General features: G+C 39.1%; 2 long non-coding RNA genes across 3 annotated transcripts in view; one reads left to right on the forward strand and one right to left on the reverse strand.

Annotated features, from left to right (window-relative positions):
- LOC110353574 (uncharacterized) overlaps window positions 1-6,208 on the forward strand; it is a 164,140-nt gene extending 157,932 nt beyond the window's left edge. The window contains exons 8-9 of one of the 2 annotated variants that reach the window (XR_011808863.1): window positions 283-5,665; window positions 5,788-6,208. This is a non-coding gene — a long non-coding RNA (uncharacterized lncRNA). The remainder of the gene's footprint in view (window positions 1-282; window positions 5,666-5,787) is intronic. The other variant, XR_011808864.1, reaches the window with a different exon arrangement.
- The window catches only part of LOC119716889 (uncharacterized), a 279,074-nt gene that overhangs the window by 10,981 nt on the left and 243,316 nt on the right, over window positions 1-24,777 (reverse strand). The gene's annotated exons all lie outside the window — the stretch shown is intronic.

A 24,777-nucleotide genomic window follows, 5' to 3' on the forward strand; every position in this document is an offset into this window, starting at 1 on the left:
TTCTGCTTATGGCAGGCTATAAAACTGTGAATCATTTTATCTTGATCTTTAGCTAGAATTGATATATAATAACGTTACATACATATATCCCCCACAAAGTTACTTTGTTGTGTTTTTTTTTTTTTTCTTTAAAGAAGAAAGCCCTTAAGTTCTCCTATAAGAAGGCACTCCACTGCCTGTGCTTTTTTTTTTCTGAAAACAAAGAAAAAAAAAATATATATATATATCTGATATCAATGTGTTTAGCCTTTTTCAATAGGTCGTTATATGCTTTTCCAATAGGTCGTTAAGAACATAGTTGGTAAAAAGAAATCCAAATTTCCTGTCTACATTCAGCAGCACCAAACCCATGAAGGATCATCATCTAAAAAATGGAGAGCACTTGAAGGCCTACAGCCTGCAGCACTGCTGAGGAAGAAAACAGAGTGTTTTTTTTTTTTGTTTTGTTTGTTTTTTTTTTTTTAATTAAACATACAAGGCTGAGGTCATTCATTACTCTAGATAATATATGCTGATGGGTTTGCTTGTGCTAGTCTCTGCTTTGCAGAGGTGCGAAGACTGTCACTGTGCAGCTACTGCAAATGCATCACTTGTGGTGAGTCGAGAGAACGAGTTTCATGTTTTTGCACCCAGAAGGTCTCAGCGTGTCACTGAATTCAAAATAAATTCATGACATCAAGAAAATCCATCAGCAATCACTGATGATGATTTCTGATTGAGATATTTTCCTGTAGGAGAAGAAATTTTGGCTGCACAGCCCTGTACAGCCAGCTATCAGCTGTCCTCCTCCACTCCCAGGAGCCAACCATTCTCTTATTTTCTTCGTTTGGCAAGCATACACAGAATCACACACAGAATCACACAGAATTTCTAGGTTGGAAGAGACCTCAAGCATGAGAGGAAACACAACATAGAATTAAAAGTACATCAACACTTTATACAAATTTTGGACTCTTGAGATGCTCAGTGGATGTACCAAATTCAGGTCTGTGCAGCTGTGCCAGAGCCACAGATCTTGGCTGGAGCTCACACATTGCATGTCAGCAATGGTGATTGCAAGGGGGTTGCCTGCATGTTTCATAGTAAACTTCCCTTCACGGTACTGCGAAAGCGAGCATGAAGGCCAACACGACAACAGAAGATGACAGCAGGAAGCAGGAGAGAAAGGAATATCCCGCTGCTCTACAAGTTTTTACTGAAAATTCACCATTTCCAATGGAAAAATGGCTCAGGTGAGAGGTGATAGGTTCTTGCCTATTTAGTTGCCTTTCTTGCAAACTACATGTTTTTTGAACATCTCTAATCAAGTTTTTAAAATGCCTGAACCATTCCGTATTCAAGAGGACAAGTTGTCATATTTGAGAATATATCCGTTTAAGGAAGAATAAATCATAGGAAAGTGAAAAGGTGAAATTAAATGGCTAAAATATCTTCCTGCTCAGATGTTAGTCCATTACGTCTGGTGTTTTTTGCTTTTAGTTTTGGTATTTTTGAAAAACCAGCATCTTTTAAAAGAAATGTGTGGTTTGACTGGATATTGTATCAACACTGAAAACTGTAAGAGTTTCCTTTGATTACTTTGTGAGAAATTAGTTGAAAATCATCAGAGGAAATCAAATAGCATGTCATAGAACAGGTTTACAGATTAAATCTGTTTGGTTCCTTACAGACCTTTGAGGTATGAAATATATTGTATGAACTGCAGACTGTGATCTGAGGAGAGTTGCTTACCACTGGCAAAGTATTGCAAAGTAAATCAATCGTGGCCTGACTTACTTTCTTTTTTTCTTCTATAACTTTCATAACTGTTAGGAAAACATACAAACTGACCTTTAAAGCAGTTCTTTTTATTTTGTTCTGTAAAACTTTGAAAGCAATTTTAGTTTAAAAAACGAGAAAACTAGTTTAAAAATCTCAAAGGCTACTGTGAAAAGGGACTGCTGTCCTACAGCCAGCTCTATTATGCACTAGACAAAGGGATACAGCTTGCTCTCCTATTCTTGTATTGATTTTGCAGCTGGGAAAATATGAAAACATGCTTCAAGCAGATAAACTCCATACAGAAAAAAAAAAAAAAAGGATTAAATAAACCCACAACATCTAGTATTCTGACTGCAGGTGTACTTATTGTAAGTGATCAATAAGAATTTTCAAGTTTAAAAAATTAGAATAAATAAATTCATTAAGAAGTTACAGATGGCAAAACCAGGAGTGCTAGAGAACCCACCACTTAGTAATGTTACTTTACCAGCAATTAGTGCAATATTCAATCAACAGGGCCCTTGAGTCCTATGTTCTCTTCTCCTATCCCCTTTCTTCCTCCTTACTGCAAAGATACGATATGCAAACAGGCAATCATCCAAATGGCATTGGTTATAAAATGGAAATGCATACATACATACAATTGTTAATTGGTTCTATAACTAAAACCCATCTGTATGCTTGCACAGCTACCTGGGGCATGATGATTTCCTCTACAGCTAAGCATGGGGAAGGAGATCTGTTGAGAAATTCTCCAGTTATGCTGTTACTTATTGTTTATAGGTGAGTACAGCTGGGCATCTTCTTCTAAGGAGGCAGGGTCACCTCACCAGGGAGGAAGAGGTGTAGATCAAAAGTAGAGTGGGGATATCCAGCACTTCAAAGGCCTGAAGAAACCAGGGTAAAAATGACACAAACTGTGTTTTATGTGCCTTTTTAATGCTCTTTCTGTACATATTGACTATTCTATAAAAAGAAGGTGCCAGCCACAAAGTCAGATGCTGATGCAGAAAGGAGCAGTTCCTACAGCCTTGTTCCTGCTGGCAGTCTCACATAGCCCAAGGGCAGGACATGGACACTCTCCAGGAGCAGCAGCACATGTCTGGGACAGAGTATTCCTGAAAGAAGTCTACAAAGGGGCTGCAGAAGAATCCCTTCTATGTGCTAGAAATCTTATCAGTCAGAATGCAGAAGTGTCCAATAGGCAGCTTATTTTTCAACTTTTTAAGAAATCCAAGATCATAAAGCATGTTATGGATTATAAGCAATATATGGATTACATTTTATAAGAGGTGCCAGGTAACTATTACTGCTGTTACTACAGTTTATATAAACTTCAGAGACTCTGGCTCTCATTTTAGGAGAGCATTTACATTTAAACCAGCCCTTGGGGTGTTTCAGCAAAACAAGCATTGCTTGCTGTAAGTATTTTTTTCCCAAATGCATCTCTGTGTCTGAGAATTAGCTATTTCTAAACTACGAAGTCAAGACTGCCTTTTCATATCTACATATGCACACGTAAATTTGTATATAAAGGGATGTGAGTAAAATTGTCAGATAGGAACAGTGAAAGTAAACGTACATGACACAAGTATAATAGCTGCAAGTATAATAGTCCATAGTGCATAATCTGAAGGCTGATAGCTCCTGTAATGCGCAGAGCGCATGAAACAGCTCCCTTGAGTAGCCTAACCCCTGTCAAGCACATTACACACAAACCACTGCTGGAAAAGACCCTTTTATCTTCACGTATTTAAAGCAAAATAATAACAAAAGTATTTCTGCACTGGAAAACACATTAATATCTTAAATTAGAGGTTGTTCCCCGCTGCTGTTTGCAGTCCCAGCCACCCTGCTAGCTGTACTCCCCACAGGAAGGCCAGGGGGGCAGAAGGCCATGCTCACACCACCTTCACCGAGACTGCACCGTTGTGCTGCAGCCAAAAACCTGGCAAAGAAAAGACCCTTCACTCTCAAGGACAGTGGGAAGGCTCATGGAAAATGGCAACTGCATTAGTGAGAAAAAGACAAAAAAGAGACAAAGAAATAATGCAGGGAAAAAAAATAAAAATGAAATCTAGTTTTCTTGGAAAAATACAGAATGTTAGTTATATCAGGAGACTAAAGTTATGATAAATGTTGAGCCATATACATAAAATGTGTACCCTCCCTGCTTATACTTTGCAGAGTTACCAATAAACAAAACGGAGAGCTCTAATGTTAATTTATAGGACACATGCAAATTTTTGGATTTCAGATTTTTTTCACTGAAATGAAACTTGGCTTACTTTAGGTTATTTATTCTAATAATAAATAAATAAATAAACAAATAAATAATAATAAAAAAAAAAGGTATTAGAACTGTAGCTATAGAAGTAATCCAAGTGTGTGGGTCATGCAACGTATCTGCAGTTTTTGTGAGGCCATTATTTCTTTTTCTTCGGAGACCACTCTGTCTCTCTGGAAGCAGGAGCTTGTCGCAGAACTACCTGTTTTGGTTGGTTGGTTGGATGGGTTTGTGGGTCACACTGATCACACACCAGGCTTGAGTAGGAAATCCCAATCACCCAAAGGGGTGTTCCATGCCATGTGGTGTCATGCTGGACAATAAAAGGGGGGAGTTAGCTGGGGGAGGATGCTGCTGTTCAGGGACAGGCTGCGCTTTGGTTAGCAGGTAGTGAGCAATTGCTTTGTGCTTCACTTGTTCTGTGTGTGTGTATACAAATATATATATCAATATATATGTATTGGTTTATTATTATTATTATCTTGCCTTCCTTTTCTGTCCTATCAAACTGTCTTTATCTCAACCCACAGGTTTTACCTTTTTTCCAGTTCCCACCCCCAGCCCACTGGCATGGCAATATGTGAGCAAATCGCTGTGTGGTGCTAGCTGCCTGCCAGGTTAAACCACAACAGGTTTTTTTAAACAAAGTCCATGCTAAGCAAAAAGTAATCAGGTGCACTATAAAAACAGCACAGTTAACCTTGGAAAATATATTAGTCTACAGTCATCTAAAGTTGCTATACTCTTCGGCAAACAGATTACAATTTTGCTAAAGTAATTTCATTGTAAACACTCAAATAATGTGTGCAAGTGCCAAGAGCAAGACTGCCAATATACTTCAGTAACAGACCACTGCCACTGTCAGGCAGTCAATCTGTATTTGTATCCATTTAAAAGCTGCCATGGAAACGAGAGGTAATGGTGCCACCATTGAATTAGATATTTTTAATTATTTCTAGTACTTAACCATCTTTATCAATGCATGGATTATGTCTGAATATGCGAATATACTGCATTTGTGAATGTCATGCAAGTCTTTGGGGATACAGTCTTGCAGAAGGCTGGGGAAGATGAAGAACTTTTCACTCTCAAGTCTATCAGAAGCTTATCTGGAAAAATAAAACTGTGTGCTGGGGCTTTCAATTCAGGTTTATCAACCTGTTATAGCCCAGACAGGTTGGATCAAAGATAAGAGAAAACTGAAGGCAGAATGATCAATAACAATAAGGTAACACTAATGAATGCAAATATCTTCTGCAAGTAGATGTTTTATTCCCATAGGTGCCCAAATATAAAGAAGAGGTAATTAAATTTCTGTTTTAACTATCAATTGTTTACAACACTGAACAGCACAGAGACATCTTGACAGTGGGCAAACATTTGCAGCCAAAAACGGTCTGTAATGCTACAGATCAGATCAGGATTGCTTGGCTACTCTGTCCAGACCACACAGGGATGCTTTTAAAGTTTTGATCTCTCTTATTGGAGCACTATTTTTTCCTTCAGTCTTGTGATGAAAATTCTCTTTTCGCTGTACCAGCTGTGAAGCATGATTTGAAATTTGACATGGATCCGCAGTCACACAAAGGAAGCAAGACCAAGCTTTCAATTCTTACGGTCAGTGGGAGGGAATCAAATACCCTGGCCTTGCAGTGAAAGAGAGCTGCTAGGTTGCAGGTTGAAAACTACAGATTGAAGGTTTTAAACTCATTCTGACTAATATGCTCCTGTCTTTGCAGAAAATGCGAAATAGATTTCCAAACATCATGAGGAAGAAATATTTGTCTCTTCATACAAGCAGGACACTGACTGTCCTCTGAACATCAAAAACTCTCCATATATGATGCTTCAACAAATCCAAAATATTAGAAGACAATTTTTTTCTTCAGAACCCATATTAAATTCCTAAGTATGTGACCTGACTTTAAAGGTACTTAGATATTTTATTTATTTATCTGATTAAAAAAAAAAAAAAGTGCAGAAACGCTGGATGGCAGTAACTCGCTCACCAATTGAGCTAGTTTTTCAGATTCATATAATGCACACGTGGTTTTCTGATTTTAGCTATTGCTTTATCAAATTGTATGATTCACCACTGAAGTCACAGCTGACGTGTGAGCCATTAAAAACACTGGACTGAATGAATTTACTTTGTTGTAAATAAAGGCCTATGACTTTTATTTTATTTTATTTTATTTTATTTTATTTTATTTTGCACTTTCCAATCCCTTTTCCATCAGGTTGTATATGTTTTTGAGCAATGCTATGGAAAAACAAGCACATACAGATTCAGCCAAGAATGCTGTTAAGATATATTAAAGCTGAAGGACAGATGGAGACGATCTGACAAGGTGGGGCAAGAGTGTTCTGGGCAGCAAGCTGGCTGTGTATTTTAGCAGGGCTTTGAGCTAGATTCAGTGAGGGAAGGGTATGCACCTCTGAGTGATGGGAATGAACCTGGGAACACTGTCCCCTTGGGAAGCAACAGGGAAATACTTGTGAATTGTCCCAAAGGAGCTAGGAAAGATTCCTCTGAAAAGGTGATAGAGCCGGTAGCCCAGCTGAAGTGCTTCTACACCAACACACAAAGCATGGGAAATGAGCAGGAGGCATTGGAAGTCACAGTGCAAAGAGCAAAGTCAGGACTCTGAACTTGTGAAGAGAGAACTTCCAGCTGTTTAAACACCTAGTGGATGAGATCCCCTGGGACACTGTCCTTAGGGACAGAAGAGCTGAACAGAGCTGGCCACTCTTTAAGGATGCTTTTCTTAGAGAGCAAGAACTCTCCATCCCCATGTGTGAGAAACTGAGGTCAGGAAACTGGGATGGCTGTGCAAGGACCTGTTGGGCAAAATGAGGCACAAGAAAGAAATGCACAAGCAGTGGGAACAGGGATGTATGGCCTGGGAAGAGTACAGGGATGCTGTCCAGATGTGCAGGGATGGGATCTGGAAAGTCAAGGTACTGATGGAAGTGACCTTGGCAAGGGATGCAGGTGTGCCCAAGGACTGTTTCTTGAAAGGAAGATGTCCAGGTGCTGGAGTCCATCACCAGGTGTTCAGCCCCTGATTCCCCATGATATTTAAATTCTCATTTAAAAATCATCCCTCCTTCATTTACACATCTAAGCATCACTTAATTTATACCTCTATTATTTTCTTGGTTTAACTGCATTATCAGGCCTCAAATCATAGCCTAGCTTTCTACTTGCAAACTGCTATTGAGATGCCTGTCTCATTTCTGCCTGGCATTCCTCTTGACAGCCCCCGCACCCCACAACAGCCACAACACTGAAGTGCCTACAAGAGGCACATGTTTGGGTCTGTGAAACACTCACAGGAGGAAGAGAGTGATTTTTCCTGCATTTGCCACCCATCGCAAACATATTTGTTTCATGAGAAGCAGCTGGGCATCTGAGAGCAGCACACTGGCTCATTTACATATTGCAATGCAAATGCTGAACACCACAAGTCAAACAGCACTGAAAGGGAGACAAACTTTCCAGCTTTTGGAATGAGCAAGGACAGGGAACAACAGATCAGATTCTCTTTCCTCTATCGGTAGCAGCACTACAAGGAATATTCAGTTTCTGCAACCATCATTGTCCACCACACAATGAATGTTAAAAAAAAAAAAAAAAAAAAAAAAAAGGAGAAAAACCATCTTAAAACACAGATATATACATTTTACATAACTGAGAAAGGAAATTTTGATAAATACGTATTTCAGTTTTGTTGAAAAATGAGAAGCAAATTCTTGGGTAGGGATGCTGAACAGACAGGACAGATGGGGCAATGAGGTGTTTGGACACTTATCCATGCCCTTCACACATCAGGTGTCTGAAGCTGTGCATGATAATGAAAGCAGCCTGCATCGATAGTCCAATAACTGGTCTTGATTATTAAGGTTATGCACCCTAAAGCAGCCTCTCTGGTTGAGAAATCACTTCTGGAAATCCAGGCCCATGTGTGTATTCTGTGAGTCAGATAGCATATACAATATTTATTGCTCCTAGCAAAATAATCTTATTTACCTGTGAATGATATATGGTACACTACTTAAGACGCTGGTCTTCTTCCATTTGGAAAAGAAATAGATCACATTATAAACGAGTTCCCCTCCTAAATCTTTTTTTTTTTTCTTGACACCCTTCTCCGCAGATTCTGAGTCCATCTTCAATAATTATTAATTATTCCCACTTTGTCTTCCTCTTCATCACGCTAAGACATATCATCTCATTGCCAGAAAGCATGAATCTAGATATGTCTGAAGGAAACGTTAGAATCACAGCTTTAAAATTTATTCACATTAAGAGGGCTTCCAGCATACTGAAGAGCTGCATGTAGACTTTGGCCACTTTATATCATAACAGAGCAAAAAAGTTATGTGAAAAACAGATAGTACCTAGCCTAAGTGGTAGTAAGAGTGGGAAACTTTTCCTGATAGATCTTTAAAACTCATCTGAATGAAAGTTATTAAAGAGGAAAGGCAGACTTGGGAAAAAAAGACGTAATGGAAAGATTAAGTGATCAGCTACCTGCAGCTGTATTTCAAAGTGGGACATTATAAACTTTCTGAATTTCTTAAAAAGCACCATTTCCACAGAAGTTTACATCCCATACAGTGGAAGCTATTGCATCTTCTTTGAATTGCAGATATAATTTCATACTTTCTATCTTGTCAAAATAAATAGAAATTAACTGCACGTAAAGTGACCAAACATGAAGTCTTTATTTACAGCTCCTGATAAAGTGAGAAACAGAAATTAGCTGAAGGAGCAAAGTGAAATGGTCAGCCAGAAGGGAAAAAAAGGGCTGAAGTAAGAAAGGAGCAACCTGGCAGCACAGAACTACTTCAACAATTAAAAAATACATAAATAAATAACTAAAAAGAAGGGAAGGGTCAGAGTCTTTATCTTTTATCTCTGAGAACTGCAAAGAGCCCCAAAGCTGATCAGAGGCAGGGTACTAAATTAGTGTCTCAGATACAAAATAAGGATTGCAACTCCAGGTTGCCTATGAGGTGTCAAGATTAATTAGTGTTTGCACTGTGCTTTAAATATGTAGGACACTAGTAGTGCTAAGTATTACCACTGCAAAGAGAAGAATTTCAAGGAATTTTCAAACCTTAAAAGGACCATGCTTACATAGTTGAAATTAGTGATTTCTGCTAAATAATTGTCCAGTACTTTTAACAGTGTTTGTCACCAACTAAAACAAATGAAGGCTTAGCTTTCTTAAAGACAAGATTTGGCCAACTATTGACAATAATGTAGTACAAGTCAGAGTAGCCCCAGAAAAGATGTTTATCTGTTAATCAGAATAAAGTCCCCTAGTGTGTTACATCCTAGTACACATAACCCATGCTTGTTTAGGACTCTTCAGCCAAGAGTAAGAGAAAAAAAAAAAAAAAGAAAGAGGGGACAGAACTGAAGTTTACATTCATTTATGTGTTTAAAAAAATAATAAATCACATAAAGGAAATACTGAAAAAAACCTAAGCCTAATGTGTCCAACCCTCACCCCACTGAAGTTGTTAACAGCACTCTTTTGGCAGCAGAGCAGAGGGTTTTCACCCAGCACATCCAGTTCTTTTTTAGCATAACTCTACTGAGGAAAAGCGAGCTGTGCTAGATAGCTCTATAAGCCATTTGGAAAACAGCTGGACACCGAGGTGACAAAGCCGGCTGATGATACTCATTTGCCCAAGGTAGTGAAAAATGAAAGCAGGTGTGTAAAGGTGCAGGCAGACCTCTGACTCTGACTGGCAGATGAAAGGGCTGGCAAAATTGAATGTAGATAAAGGTATAGTAGTGTACATGAGAAAAAACAATTTTAACTCCCTATACACAAAAATGGGCTCAGACCTGACCGCTAACTGCCTAGGAAAGAGATCTTGGTGTTGGTTAGAAATACCAGGAAATACTGAGAGGGGAAAGGGGTCCAAGGGGAAGTAATAAGCTATTACAGTTCACCCCAATCATGATTACTTGCTGCTGTTGCAGTCTGTCCTCTCCACTGAAACACAGTTGAAATAAACCAACACAGAAGAGCAATAAGGTTGGTCAGAGGTATGGCTCTGTATCAGGAACTAATAGAGCTCCTCAGCCTAGAAAAAGCCAACTGTGAAGCCTGTGATAAAGCTGTAAAAATGCTGAGAATTATGAGGTACATACACAGGGATCACAGATACATGAATAAATTTAATATAACAACTGGTGGCACCAAAAAGAAATTAACAAGTAAGCAGGGAGCAGCAGATGCTGGTTTGCACCCCACGTAACCGGGCAGTAGCATTTCCACAGGGTGTCACAGGAGCTAAAAGCTAATCATCCACATCACCGCAAAGAGTAATAACTAAAAATAAAATAAAATCCATCAAGGGATATTAGACACTATATTAACTTCTTGCTCAGGGAAGCCACAAGTTGCACACATTTGGGAATTGTACCATCCTGCATGTTTATGCTCTTTTATAGTCTTCCCTCTCCTGTTGCTACCGGCTGCTGCCTGCCTTGCTCTCACTGTGCAGCCTGTTTCACAGCTCCCGTATTGCTTCATCCATGCTGCTGAGTTACTTATGTACGTTTAAGACAGCAGGGGGATGGAGGACAAGGAAATGCAGGTGGCAGAAGTAGCAGGGGCATTTAGATGGTGCAGATCAGGGATGGCAAAGGATGCTCTAGCAGGAGGATGAAGGATGCAGGGCATCCACCATGTGCCTGTGCATTTGGAGTGTGACTGGCTGGCCGAGGACACAAAACCCTCCGCCAGTGTCTCAGGGCAGCCCAAAGCTGCCCCACTGCTGCTCCTGGGAAGTGAAACAAACTCCAGCTCCTCGGGCTGGGAATGCTCCTGGGCTGCCTCTAGCCACCGACCTGCCTTGTCTTGGGGTGGCCTGACCTGCTGCTGCCGGCTGCTCCTTGCCCATGCAGGTAACTCCTGTAAACCCCAAGGCAATCTGCAGCACGCCTCCTGTTCTGCCTAGCCCTACTAAATAAGTCATAGGCAGACATCCCTTCGATTTTTAATGCAATCCCCTATACGGCGCTAAGCACAGACATCATACCTAGGCAAGGAGCACAAACACGAGCAGACAGGCAGAGTCAGACCACAAGCCTATCAAACGTGGGTGATTGACCGCAGCATCTCAAGGCCTTTTCGGAAGCTAATACATGCCAAAAATTAGGACCACCTGTGTTTGAAATTATAGCAAATGGTACATTTGTTGAAATGGTACTTTCTGTTCCAAAATCCTAATTTTTGCTACTGAGCACCTAAGAGAATTCAGTGAAAAGCTGAATAAAGATGTGCCTAAAACCAGCAGATTTTGGGGCTTCTTCTGTTATTACTCATTGCAAGGGAGAGAGGGGAAGGACCTGAGAGTTAGTACTGTGGTCCTACAGGCCACAGTCTTGTAGCTTCAGAATTCAGCTAGATTTATTTATTTTCATTATTTTATTTTATTTTTTTTACTTGGACTAGTTACCTAACAAACAAATGAAAAATCGGTCTGAATTGATGTGCTGGCTTACGACCACATTATTTTCCAGCGGGTCTTTTGTTTGGTTTGTTTTTTTCCCTGCTGACAGGATGCCCCATTTTAGGAAAGGCAATCTGTTTGTCACCTGCTGCTCGCCCCGGAGAAGGTGCGGCGAGGATCGTCCTTGTGTGTGCGTGTGGCTGCCCGCAGGAAGCGCCACTGGGTGGTGAAGCACAAAACGGAGAGGGAGATTGCAGGTGAATTTCTGGCTTCCTTCTGTCTAATTGTCTTTTAATGATTTGACTACTAGTTAGCTTGCCCATCAACTGCCCTCCGCAGCAAAACAGGCCCTGTGAATCAGGCACATCATCACAGCAGGACACGGTTGTTTATAAAACTGAAATACATAATTTAATGATCCTTCAGGCCAGATCCTCAGCTGATGTAAAGAAGCATTTACTCTGAAGTGAGTCACTCTACTCTGACGGCCTTTAGGTGAGGGCCTGGCTATCTGCTCATATAGATGTTAGAAAAGAGCTTTTATCTATGCAGTATTACAAGGGCAGGAAAGTCCCGCAGTCCCACCGGGTTGTCTCACTGCATGCCATAGCTTCTCAGAGCTCTGAGCTAATTTGAAGAAACGCAATTAGAGAAAGTGTCATAGCTGCAAAAGGATCTGTAATTCATCACCTGCTGAACAAGGGTAGTCAACACTGAAAAATGCATGAGCTTTTCTGAGTTTTTGGAGCCACTGGAGCAGTGGATTGTAGCAGCTCATACCCCAGACCTCCTCCCTCCCTCCCTTCCCAGGTTTGTTGCAGTGGGCTGTGAGCAGAGCTCTTTGCAGAGATCCTGCCTCCTTTCCTGCAGAGCAGCATGGGTTTCCCAGCAGTGATGTACTGATGAAGGGCAGAGGGTGTCCTCCTGACAGAGCCCCCATTTAGAGCACTTTAATGTCAATGTCAGTCTCCTGGGAGGTGATGCGCGGGGGTCAGAAATCCTTGGTCTGGGAACAGATTGGCCTGGGAGCTCCATCTTCATGAATAGATTAGCTCCTGAGTCTCTAGCTCCAATTTAATAACCCAAAGCTTTTGAGGGCTGCTAACACACCTAAGCCAACCCAGCAGGCACACATGGACTGCAAGGAGCTCTGCTGGGGACAAAAGTAAAACCCAGGGTCTGGAAATAAAGTTGCTCACACAACACATCTGGTCACTGGGGACTGGGATTGTGCTGTGAAGGCACCCGGGCACCTGAGGAATGGTAAATACAGAAGTGAATCGAGCACTAGACACCTAAATATTCCAGATACCAGCTTGTGTAACAGCAAAGAGATCTCAGGGTGGCAATTTAGATGCAGGGCTATATTTCCCGTTTTCTATGCTTTAACAGCTATTTCTTGATAATGGAAATCAGCAGTAGTTTGGACCTGTATCATTACATATGTTATATGCTTATATGTCCAGCTCCAGAAATTTTCTTGACTTGAACCTCAGTTTGAACCACATATTTTGTCATATTCCACAAAGCATTTCCAGGCATTGTTCACCTGGTCTTTGTTGCTAAACTAATAACAAGACAGAGAGGCTACACCGAGAACACTTTCTGAGCAGGTACTTCAAAATGGACTAATGCCACATCATCTGCAATTGCTAGGAAAAGAGACCTAGGAGAGATGCTACTAAATGAGAAGCACACCTGTGATATCAGTATTTGTGTGTGTGTTGATTCTTTTTTTTTTTTTTTTTTTTTTTTTTTAATAATATTGTTCCTTTAGCCTTGAAAACAAAAAATGTTATGCTGGCACCATTTCAGGTTTTTATTCAAAGCAGGAACTGTGTTTCCAAGCACAAGAGTGAGAGCAAACCAAATATGTAGGCTGCAGAAAACATGACATGCTCTAATGCCATCTATTTGGACTTGCCAAAGTACAGCAGGCTGTACTGTAAATCAGTCTGATCAGCGTGGTCATACGTGGATGTTCTGCATCTGGTAGATGCTCTGAGGACAAACTGATTCAGCATTGTGTATTGCTCAACAGATCTGTTTATGCAAGCTTAAAGTGGACTCCATCATATTATTAAACCTTAAATTATCTTCTTATGCCTGGCATGCTTAAAGGGCTCTGTGAGAGAGAGCTTGCAAAATAATCGAGGAGAAAAGGAAATCAAGGAAATAATCAAGTTGAAAAAGTTTGCCTCTAGGCAAAAAACACAACCAATGCCACAAGCCAGCACACTCCATCTCCCACATCCAAAATTCCCCAAACCCTGGGAATGCAGAAAGAAGAACTTGAAGGGAAAATGAGGAGAGTATGTGCTTCTCGATGACTGTAGAAGTGATGGCATCTTTAGCTTGGATATACATGACAGATTTTGTGGTCAGAAGAAACACTCATACCATTTAGGAAAGATGATGGGTATTTGGTATTGCTTGTGAACATACCATGCAGCATAGCAACCTAACTGAGCTTATTACTGAGTAGGGGGTCTAATCTCTTTTTTCCTATGGAGTAAGTCTTTCAGAGAAAGCTTTCACTGACATATTGTTTTCACTGCTAGATCTAATCTACCTGACTCTGCTCTAGGCAGAGGTTATGTAAGTCAAAATAAACCCCCACAAACGACAACCAAACCAAGCCAAGCCAAGCCAAGCCAAACCAAACAAGAACAAAAACAAAAACAAAACAAAACAAAAAGCTCTTGAATTAATTCAGTAGGAAACCTAGTAGCCAATGTGTTAATGAAACCACACACCTAGAAATATTGTTCAGGCTATGATAGCCCCTTTAGTGATCTACGGTTCTGTTGATGTTTGACATAAACCTAACAACACTGCTCTGATATAAGGGATTATCGGTGTAAATGATGCTGCATCTACTTTAGTCAAAATTAATACTTGGAAAGATGATTTTGCTTTAACACAGATTTTTCTCTTTAGTATCCAGAAAGGTGTTAAAATAGACCTATCATTTTAAAGTAGTTATTCTGTGGTATGTAGTCCTCCTTAAATGAAAATCATAAATTGTGCATGTGCTCCTGCTGGCTATTAGCTTCTAGTTAGTAGATTCTGAATTACCTTCCCAGAGTAAAATGCTTATGTGAGTCACAGTTCATAATATTGCTTATTCAGCTACATGTCTGTAATTTGAACTAATTGAGTTAAGTAATAGTGTCACAGGACTTTGGTGCAGACAGTTTCTGTTCTGGCTGTCGTCAATTATCAACTCACACTAATCACTATTACTGTCAAAACTGACATCAGTGCATGGCAGCATTTATCTTATTCCCAGTTCTCATTTCAAAAGGCTCATTTACATATGGTATCTATTTTCTACATTCATGCCTTATTCCCATTATTCAAACTGTTTCTGCTCCCCTTTCTATACTTTTCCCTGTACTAGCCATACCTCACTTTCATTATTATTATTCATTTTATAATTTATAGTGTCCATCCTATTATTTTCAGGAGTGAACCACAAATGAGGGTTTCCTAGTTCTCTGTTTTTCTTTTCTCCTCCTGATAAGCCATTGCCATAAGAGGCTCCTCATTGACTCTTTTGTTGCCTCCTCTGCACATGTGTCTAATGAAGGTGCTGGAGATACTCCAAAAGCTCTCAGTGGAGGAGCACTGAATTACCAAAGTCCAAGCAACTGGCATAATTTGAAATGTGAGAAGGCAGTGGCTGATTGTGGCTTTAGCTTGCACTAATCTGCAGAAGCTTTCAAATTTACCTGTAGTTGCTGCTGCTGCTGCTATGGTATTGGGGAAGATCTTACAGCTGCAGTATATTGATACTATAAATAACATAAAGTGCTGTTTCTGTTAATGATGATGCTTAGTAAGGAGGAAGAAGTAAAAAATCTTTTAAATCCCCATGGTGTTTCTGCATTTTGTTTATTCTCTTATTTCCTACAGCTCTCGATATTTCATTTTTTTTTTCTTATGATTGTGTTATCACTTTGATACATCTAGATATCTAGCTCTCTTCTAGACCTGAGTTCATGTTAAACTTCTTTTTCTCCTTTCCATGCCTTGCAAGCATCATTAGTTTTCTCCTACCTTTCCTGTTCTTTATTTGTTCAACCACTTTGTTTTTTCTGCTTTTGTCTTGCTGCATATCTCTGTTCAACTGTATGATGCTTGCCTTCTTCTAGCATCTTCTTTATCTGCTTTGTCTTCCTTTGTATCTTTGTTTTCAGTCTTCACTGTCCTCCACTTTCTCTTTGCCACAAAGACCTTTTCCTTATTGATTTGTTCAACATCGGATCATTAACGTTTACTGACTCATTACCTATTGCAAATTATTTTTTTTATGATTATTATTATCATTCTTAGACCTTCCTACTAAGCAGAATAATTTATATTGATGTTTTAATAGAATATAGGTTGAGATTCAGGTGCAAACACAAACATGACTTTTACAAGTTTAATGGGTTATGCTGCATTTGGCATTGTGGGGACTTCTTCACAGACTGCCCAGCACAAGCAAGTAACCTTGTTACAGAAGGCAGACTGAAGTTCCACAATAAATCAATGCAAATTTATTCACTGAGTAGATCAGAAAGTGGGCTTCCATGTGAAAGTTTCAGAACTTTAACAGAGTTTAACCTGTCTGCCAAATGCCAGAATAGATATGATGTGGAAAGCTAGATTCATTTGGAAAATAACACCATCACTTCAGCAAGAATCATAGAAGAAATATTTGTCAATGCTTGATTATTTTTGTAATGCAAAAGAGAGGAAGCTTCAAGTTCCAGGTCTTTATAGCTGAAAATTTTGGCTCCATCAAACAGAAGGGGACTGTAACAAAAGGATGGCTTTTACGGGGAAGAATTTCCATGGCAGGGAAAAGCAAACATAGAGTGTTATTTCAGAGCTGATTGCTGACTCCACCTTAGGTTCCTTCCTATACATGTTTTTCCTGTATTTCATTGAGATTACTTATTTCAGAATGAAGACCCTGAAAACACGCATAATAACTGTAACTTGAACTCCTCCAGCATCAGGATTTCATACTGGGTGAGAAGAACTTGTTAGGCTGAATTTAGAGAATACAATTAATTGGTCATGTTATGCAAAAATAAAATAAAATCAGAAGAACATCTGAAGGAAAGCATGAATGTTGCAAATGGCACAAAGACCAGCGTGGTCAGATATGTCACCTGGCCTGCAATGTTCTTCTATTAGAGATGCAGTGCACAGTATTACAACTGTCAGTAAAGAGACAGGTACTTCACATCTCTGGAAAACCTTATTTTCATTTTGCTGAAGTCATGCCCTAAAACACTGCACTTCTTGTAATTTCAAATCTGACTTGCACCCTACGCTCTGGTACACCTTTGCAGGAGATGACATCTTTCACTCCAGCCCTCCCCAGGGGACTGGGAGGCACTCCTTCCAGCCGAGCCATTTGCAGTGCAGAAGGAGGGGCTGATGCAGATAGGATTTTACTAGGTGCATAAAGTTTGAAGCACTGACAGCTGGCTAAGCTCATCCCTTCTCAGAGACACTGTCTGCAGGTCAGGACAGGGCTGGAGAGCTTTTTCTCCTCCATGCAGCAGCTGGGAAGCAACAGAAGATGCTACTGCAGTCACAAAGCACTGTGGTCCTCCTTTTTCTCTGTCTTTTCAGCATCAGTGATAGCTAAAGTGTGCACAGAGAAGTATTTCACAGTGTGCTGGGAAGATAGAAAAATAAGCCTGCAGTCAATCATGTCTTGTCTGTATTGAAAGCAACTGCCTGGGGCTCTCACTGGCCTCCCAACAGCATTTCTAATTTCCCTCTGTACCTCAATAACTCATCAGCAGCCTTAGCTTTGTGCTGCTCCCACAAAGAGACCAGTTGCCCTTACACAGCTTCTGCCAGGCAGAAGGACAGCAGAAGTCTGAACTCTTTTTTTCTGCAAGAAAGACAATATTGTCAAATCTTGTATAAATATTTAAGCACTGAATCAAATATTTGGCTGCATGAGCTCCTCCCCAGTGCTACTTCCCCGTGTCCTCCCAGGGAATTCCTAATAGCATTTTCTAGTTTCTTTTAAGTTCTGTTGTGGTGTTATTGCATATGGTCAGTTTGTAAGAGAAACAACTATGAGGATCTGCATCAGTTCTTCCTGAGTATCATGACTGAGAAAGCCTAGACAGAGCTGAAGGAGCCAGTGACAGAACATAGTCCTGGAGACCAGGCAGGCTCAGCTGTGGACTTCCCTAATAATCAGGGCTGGAATGGACAAATGGCTTATTTATAATATATTGAAATGCTAGATTTTGGGGCCACTCTTCCTCAAATAAAGCAGTCATTATACACATTGATAATCTTTGCTTCAAGTGACCTGACCCTTATATATCCAGCACAGCAGATGGAAAAGAGAGAAAATAACCTGCTACGCACATTGGACAAGGGCTCTGGAGACTTGGTGCAAAGCTTCCAGTGTAAAGTGTCCTTCACCAGCAGAACAGGGTTAAAATAGTCTTCATTTATCACCTTTGCAGCTCGTTTCTGCATCTATATCACACCTAGATTGCATCCTCCTCCCTGAGCTAATACAGTTTTTGGGGGCATGGACTGAAGTCATTCAGGTTACAAAATCCCTTTGGGGGTGTAGGGAAAGGTGACAAGAAAATGGGCAAAAAATTCATGTAGTGACTTTTTTTTTTCCATCTAGCACCCCCTCTTTTGAGGGGATGCAATTCCTCTGTGTGATCAACCGATAATGATCCATCACTTATTTAAAGACCATATTTGAGACCTTCATTGTGTGTGGCTAGGTTTCATAAGCATGAGTTTCCCAATCTGCACATGGTGGGGAAAGAGGAAATTAGGCAAGTCGTTCACGAGCTACAGCAGGCAGCAGTGTCAGGTTTGAGTTTTGAACTCCAGAAGGCTCTGAATAACACATTTGTCTTCAGACCACAAGTCTACATTTCTGTCAATTTATTTGGAAGTCCTGGAATTTCCATCAGTCACTCAGCTCACTCCCCCTTTCACGCTCTATTTTAACAGCTTCAGATTATACACGTTATGCCTGCCTGCCTGTTTTCCTTCCCTGTAATGAGACGTGGAGACACTGCTGAGGCTCAAAAGCTCCTTCTTAAAAGAAAAACAGCTTGCAGAAGTTTGAAACATGAGTGAAATGTTTAGCAAGCCCCAAATCATTATCTCTGCAGCCACGGGTCTAAAGGGCAAGGTTATTATCTGTATATTGCAAAATGTTTTCATATATATTTAATAGATTTTGTCAATTTGACCAAGTAAGTGTCAGATAATTAGAGCCAGTCTAACAAAAATGCTGCAGCTATAGTATAATTTCCATGATTTTTTTTTAGCAAGTTGGATGTTGAAGAAGATTAGGCAATGCAGAACATTTTTTTCTCCCTGTAATTACTCTTCCCTTCACTACACTTTTACCAGAACTTCATGAGGCGTGGAAGGATGCTTTATTATTTTATCTGTTTCCTGTCACAGATTGAAACTTGGCTTACTTAAATGCCTCCCTTCTGGAAGTGGGGAGGAGAAAAGGGCCTGCTGGAGGTTTTACAAGGATCCAGGCTGACAGGCTATATACTGGAAAAATAGCACCTGACTGCTAAGATTTAAACTACAGCAGCCTAGAGGGAGGCCATCTCAGAAAAAAAGTGAGGTGCAGCATAAACACAAAACCTGCACAGTGCAGTGAGTGACAGATAGCAGTGTCAGCCCGTCCCACATAACGGGAACAAATACGGCCACGAGGATTTGCCATGGACTTGCAGCAGCCACATCCCCACCTGGGTCTGATGCAAAGGAAGCTTTCGCTTGTCAAGACTGATATCCATTTTATTTTTCAGGGTGACCTCCACAGCATTGACAGCTCCAGCCTGCACTTGAAACGCTAGTTTTGATACAAAGACCTGTATAGTTAAATGACATACTATAAAAGAAGGTAATTTATAAGTGTATAATACAAGAGAAGATTATGGATCACTATACTTCAACAGGAAATTCATGGATACACTTTTCTGACATATCAATTTGGAGCCCATGCCTCTGGATGACTTTTTCTCTCCCTGTTTTTTCTCCAAGCCTGGATGTCCTTTAAAGGAAACCATAATAAAACTAATTTCTATCATCACCAAGGGCATTGCAGAAGAAAAATGAGAATACAAGTTGAAATGAACATAAATATTAGATGCCAAAATATATCACTGTTCAGAATGCAGTAGAGACTGAGCATTGTGCAGTCCTGCATATATTCTACAGCTTGTGACAAAGTCATTTCTGTTTCCTTCAGGATGATAAATAGGTCATAGAGTTCAACTACATAATCAGTTAATATGTATAGGGTACAAATCTAATGAAAGAGTAGTGTTTTCTCTTGCTGTATCAACCTTTATGGAAACAAATAATCCTTAAGAATTTCTAAACTACAAAATGTAAAACTTCAGGATCAGAATTTAGAAACAACAACAAAAAAAATCTTGGAGAGAAAGAGAGAGAGAGAGAGAGAGAGAGAGAGAGAGAGAGAGAAAGAAAGAAAGAAAGAAAGAAAGAAAGGAAGAAAGAAAGAAAAAGAAATAAAAGGAGAGAAGGAAAAAAAGAAAGAAATTGAAAGATGAAAATTAGGAGTTTTATTTTCATAACAATTCAGTGCCTATGACATGAAGTGGAGCTGAAAAAAGTTGATGTTTAGTACTTCTGAGATTGGAGAGGTTTACAATAGTACCTAATGTGAAATTATGGCTATTAGGATTTTGTTGCTTTAAGTCTAAAAATAATGTCATATAATTTCACAATAATTTCAATTAACATACAAGTCTGGCTATGGCACTTTGTATAGGATTCCAGGACTCCAGGAAAAAAAAAAAAAAAAAAGATTGAGCTTTGATGTACATATTTTGCCAAGGAAGAAGTAAGTAAATTAACTAAGAAGGAAAATGTGCTTTTAATCTATTTTATTCTACTCTGCTGACAAGTATTCTTCTTTGTTGACATTTTCATAATATGATTTGGGAAAAACACTGCACAACTTCAAAAGAACATCTGAAAACACTATTTGACCCATAAATGGACCATGTTTGTTTTTTTAAGAATCTGAATTTACTTAACTGCTTTCTGTGGTATAGCAGCATAAACTATTAGCAGAAAGTTTGGAATGATGATATGAATAGCAAAAGATTCCCATCTCCTAACTCACTATAGGATGAACAATATTTATATATCTTTGTTTCAGTTTGTTTGAGTGTAGTTACTCTGGAAGATGCTAACTTGTAAGAGAAATACAGTGATAGATATACTTAGGAAGAAGTGAGAATTTGTAGTATCATTTTCCTTGTGATCTATTTCACTGATTTAACTATCACTGGAAAGTTTAGAAAAGGAAGAAGAGCGCAAGATCTTTGGCAGCATCCTCAGGTTATCCTAAGAAAAAGAACGGAGGCAGGGTAACACACTTAAGTGAGTTGTGTTGAAGATCAGCCTGTCTGGTGATGCGTCTAGGAGGGATCTTAGCGCAGGTTTTTTGGAGGTGCTGGAGGTACACATCCTGCCTTTGAGACTGCAGTTTCAAACCCCATCACTGTAGCACCTTTGGCCAGCTCTGAAATTCTCTAGAAAAAAGCCTACTTGAAAAGAAATTGCATAAAACGCTCTTAACCTCTCTACTCTCTAGAAGACATTTAGAACCAAATAATCTATCCCTATCCTCCAGGTAGCGTGAGCACTGGAGAGAAAAGGTGTTTGGTGAGACGGGGTTTATACAAAGTAACGCACAGTGTCAAAAGCAGGGACGGTAAATTAGGCTAAAAGCATAATGTGGTAATGGAGAATGATAAATTATGTGATGAAATATGACCATTAATGTCCATAAATTTGCACATATAAAATAAACTAACCTTAAGACACTGACATCTAGCTCAGAACTTCATCGCATTCATTCATGGATATTATATGAACCTGATCTTCATATTTTTAACCTTCTTCTTAGGTGTAACAAGAAAGGAAGTGGTTTGTTGTTGTTTTTTATTATTATTATTCTTTTTAAAATTTAAATTATACTTATTATACTGATTTATTATAATATTATAATTATGTTTATTACATTACAAGAGTTTAATAGAAAAATGACTAAATGACTCAAACTGGTAGCTCATATGTGAATTTAAATGGCACATGGTACAGAAGGTAAATTGAGTGCTGTTGTTTGATTTTTATAACAAGAAGCATAATTTATAAATAAATATATAACTATAAATATATAGCTATAAATTTAATTCATAATGTTTATTATTTAATCTATAAAATTATTCATTTTATTATTTATTTGTTTATCTATATATTTATTTTAAATATTATATATTATATATCTATAAACACATTATTTATTTATTTTATTATTTGATGTATGAATTTAATTTTAATTATTGTATTAATAAAATGTATATAAAATATATAAATTATAAATAAATAGATCAAGCTAAATTGCACCTTTTATATATTATATATTGCGGTTCTTTTTCACTCAACGTCTGTCAGGGGTCTGGAGATGTGATTAAGATGATAAAGGGGACCCTCAAGAGGAGGGTCATTGGCTACTACCACGTCTCCCTCAAAAACATGTGGATGTATATATGACAGCAAATGTCATTAGGGTTGTAGCTTAACTACAGTTGTGGGCAAGAGAAAGGAGAAGAGCCCTCAGAAAAGAGGTAGTGTACACACAATGCTGTTTTCCCTCCAGGCACCTGAACCTCATCAAGCACAACTTTATCAGCATTGACTGAGAAGTGGCTGAAAGTGGCTCTTGGTAATAAGCACCTGTATTTTTGAAGACCAGAGTCCCTACGCAGTATAAGGTATTAAGAAAAACACATCAAACTGCCATCTGGGAAAAACTGTCCTTTGATAACCCATGCAGGGACACAAAGGAAACACACGAAGAACAGATTTTCGGAGTTCTTATTTCTAACTTTGTTTATCAATAGTGCCCTCAGTTTTGAACAGTTACACTTTTTACCAGAACTTTAACAAGGACTGAAAAGTATTTGTATTCTGCTATATATATAAATATAATTATATTACCTACACAAATGCCTACAGCTTCTTATGCAAGTAATATGCAAATGAATTTAGCATTGTTGGAATTTGTAATCATTCATATGCAGTCATAAATGGAGTATAAGAATCTATGCTAACACACTCCTCGTGTCTACAACATGTCAACGTGACAATGTCACTCATTCACCTACACATTTGTTTCTATACTTCTGAATTAACCAGACTTCCTATAGACAATATTTCAAATAAATCACAATTTTAATTTGTATATGTTTTTCTTGTTTAATTAACATTATATTTTTTTTTGACACTGACCTGCCATGTGTTAGAGTTTTATTATGTTCATATGAAACAACAACGATAATCTAATTATTTGCAATCTGACACTAAAAGAATCATGGTTCTTGTATTTATGAGACTCAAAGGGCTGAAATGAAACATAGAGAAGGGAAGTCAGCTGATAAATTATTATGTTCAGGACCTCACATAAAGAGAATTCTTTTAGGAGAAAACGTTGTTGACTTTTTCAAATGCCACATAACTTAACTCATCTACAGTAGTATCCTGAAAAATGTATAGGCTCACTGCATTTCAGAAACCAACTGGCATGTTGTAGACAAAGTAAGACAGTAGACAAGGTAAAAGTATACATAAGTTATTATTTATAATCCAGTATTCTTGAAAACATGAGTCTTAATGACTTCACTCTGCTAGGCACATTGTAACTGGACAGTGATAGTTCACCAGCAGAAGAGTAACCAATACAAATAAATGACAAAAAATGTGCCTAGAAAGAACTTCTGTCCTCTTTATCTCATATCTATGAGAACTGATAAAAGGCGAGACAGAATAAAAGATTTAGCATTAAAAACAGGAGGTACAGAGAACACTTGCCTCTAAAAACCAAGTGCCAGCTACCACTTCAACCTGAATGTATCTGTGCTCTCTCTAACCTTGAATCCCCTAAACTCTGAGGCTTATTCCTGTGTATGACTGCTCCTGCCACTACCCTTGATGAGAGCAGCGAACCCTGCCCAACTCCTCATTACCAAAAAGGGGGAAAAAAAAAAAAAAAGTTTTTATTGATTTCTTTTGAGCTGTGGATCTCAGCTGGACAAAGATGGATGCTTCATGGCAATACTGGGTGAAAGTCTCCCTCTACCACTGAAGCAGTTTTTCTTCCTCCCCTCCCCAGCAGCTCTCCCTGTTTTCCATTTGGCTGGTTTGGATCTAGCTCCGTGTTGCTCCACCCCTCTCACATTTTCTTGGGGGTGTCAAGGTACTTGACATAGGATTTCTCTCTCAGAGGCCAGGACCCGAAAATTAAAATGTTGAAGATTTGGCAGTCAAGCCTTTACCAGTCTATCAATAAATCTTTCACAATCAAACCTGTGATGAATGTAATCTCCTAACTCCTGCTGTGATCTTTTATGAATATCTTATTCCTAATGTGACTTTCTTTTATCTCAGGTCATTCCCAGGCTACTTTTTCATTGAAATTTCTTGGAGTATGTGGGAGGAGAGACCTTTAAAATATTTTTTTCTAATAGTAACATTATTTTCAAGTTTTTTATGCTCACCTCCCTCCGGCTCTCTTTGTGACTTGGAAAACAGAAGGACAAAGGTGGAATCCATTCTTAATTCAACTTGGGTAATAAATCATTTTGTCACAGTTAAACAGTGGGAATATGCTGGAGTAGAAAGGCAGAACAGCCCTTTTCTCATCAAATACTAGTTCCCTGCTAGGGCTCAGAAACAAGGTTCACATCAGAGTCTTGTTCCCAGCTTTGTCATGTTACTGGTGGCCTTATATTCCAAGGCATATTCCAAGTGGTTGCAGACAGCTTTACATAGAGAAATAATTTGCTCTACTGGCATCTGTTTTGAGCACAGTGGTCACAGAAGGTGAGGATGTCATCAGCAGAATAGGAGAGACACATGGCCAAGCACCGGCTTGAAGCTGAAAAGCAAACCCGTGTCCTTGGCAGTGTGAGGAGTGATTTCCCAGAGGTACTGCAGCACGATAAAAATAACAGTTCCAGCGAGGATTCTTAAAGTTGGGCAAAAAATTACTAGCAAGACGGAGGGAGGAAAAAAAAAAAAAAAGGGAACTTTCCTGGGTAGAAAACAAGATTAAAATTATACCTGTGGTAGGAAGACTAATTTTGAATTCACTACTTAGTGGATGGCTCCCTGTTGCCTGGCCTGTTTTG

Source organism: Anas platyrhynchos, chromosome 4 (assembly GCF_047663525.1).
Source record: "Anas platyrhynchos isolate ZD024472 breed Pekin duck chromosome 4, IASCAAS_PekinDuck_T2T, whole genome shotgun sequence".
Classification (NCBI taxonomy): Eukaryota; Metazoa; Chordata; class Aves; order Anseriformes; family Anatidae; genus Anas; species Anas platyrhynchos.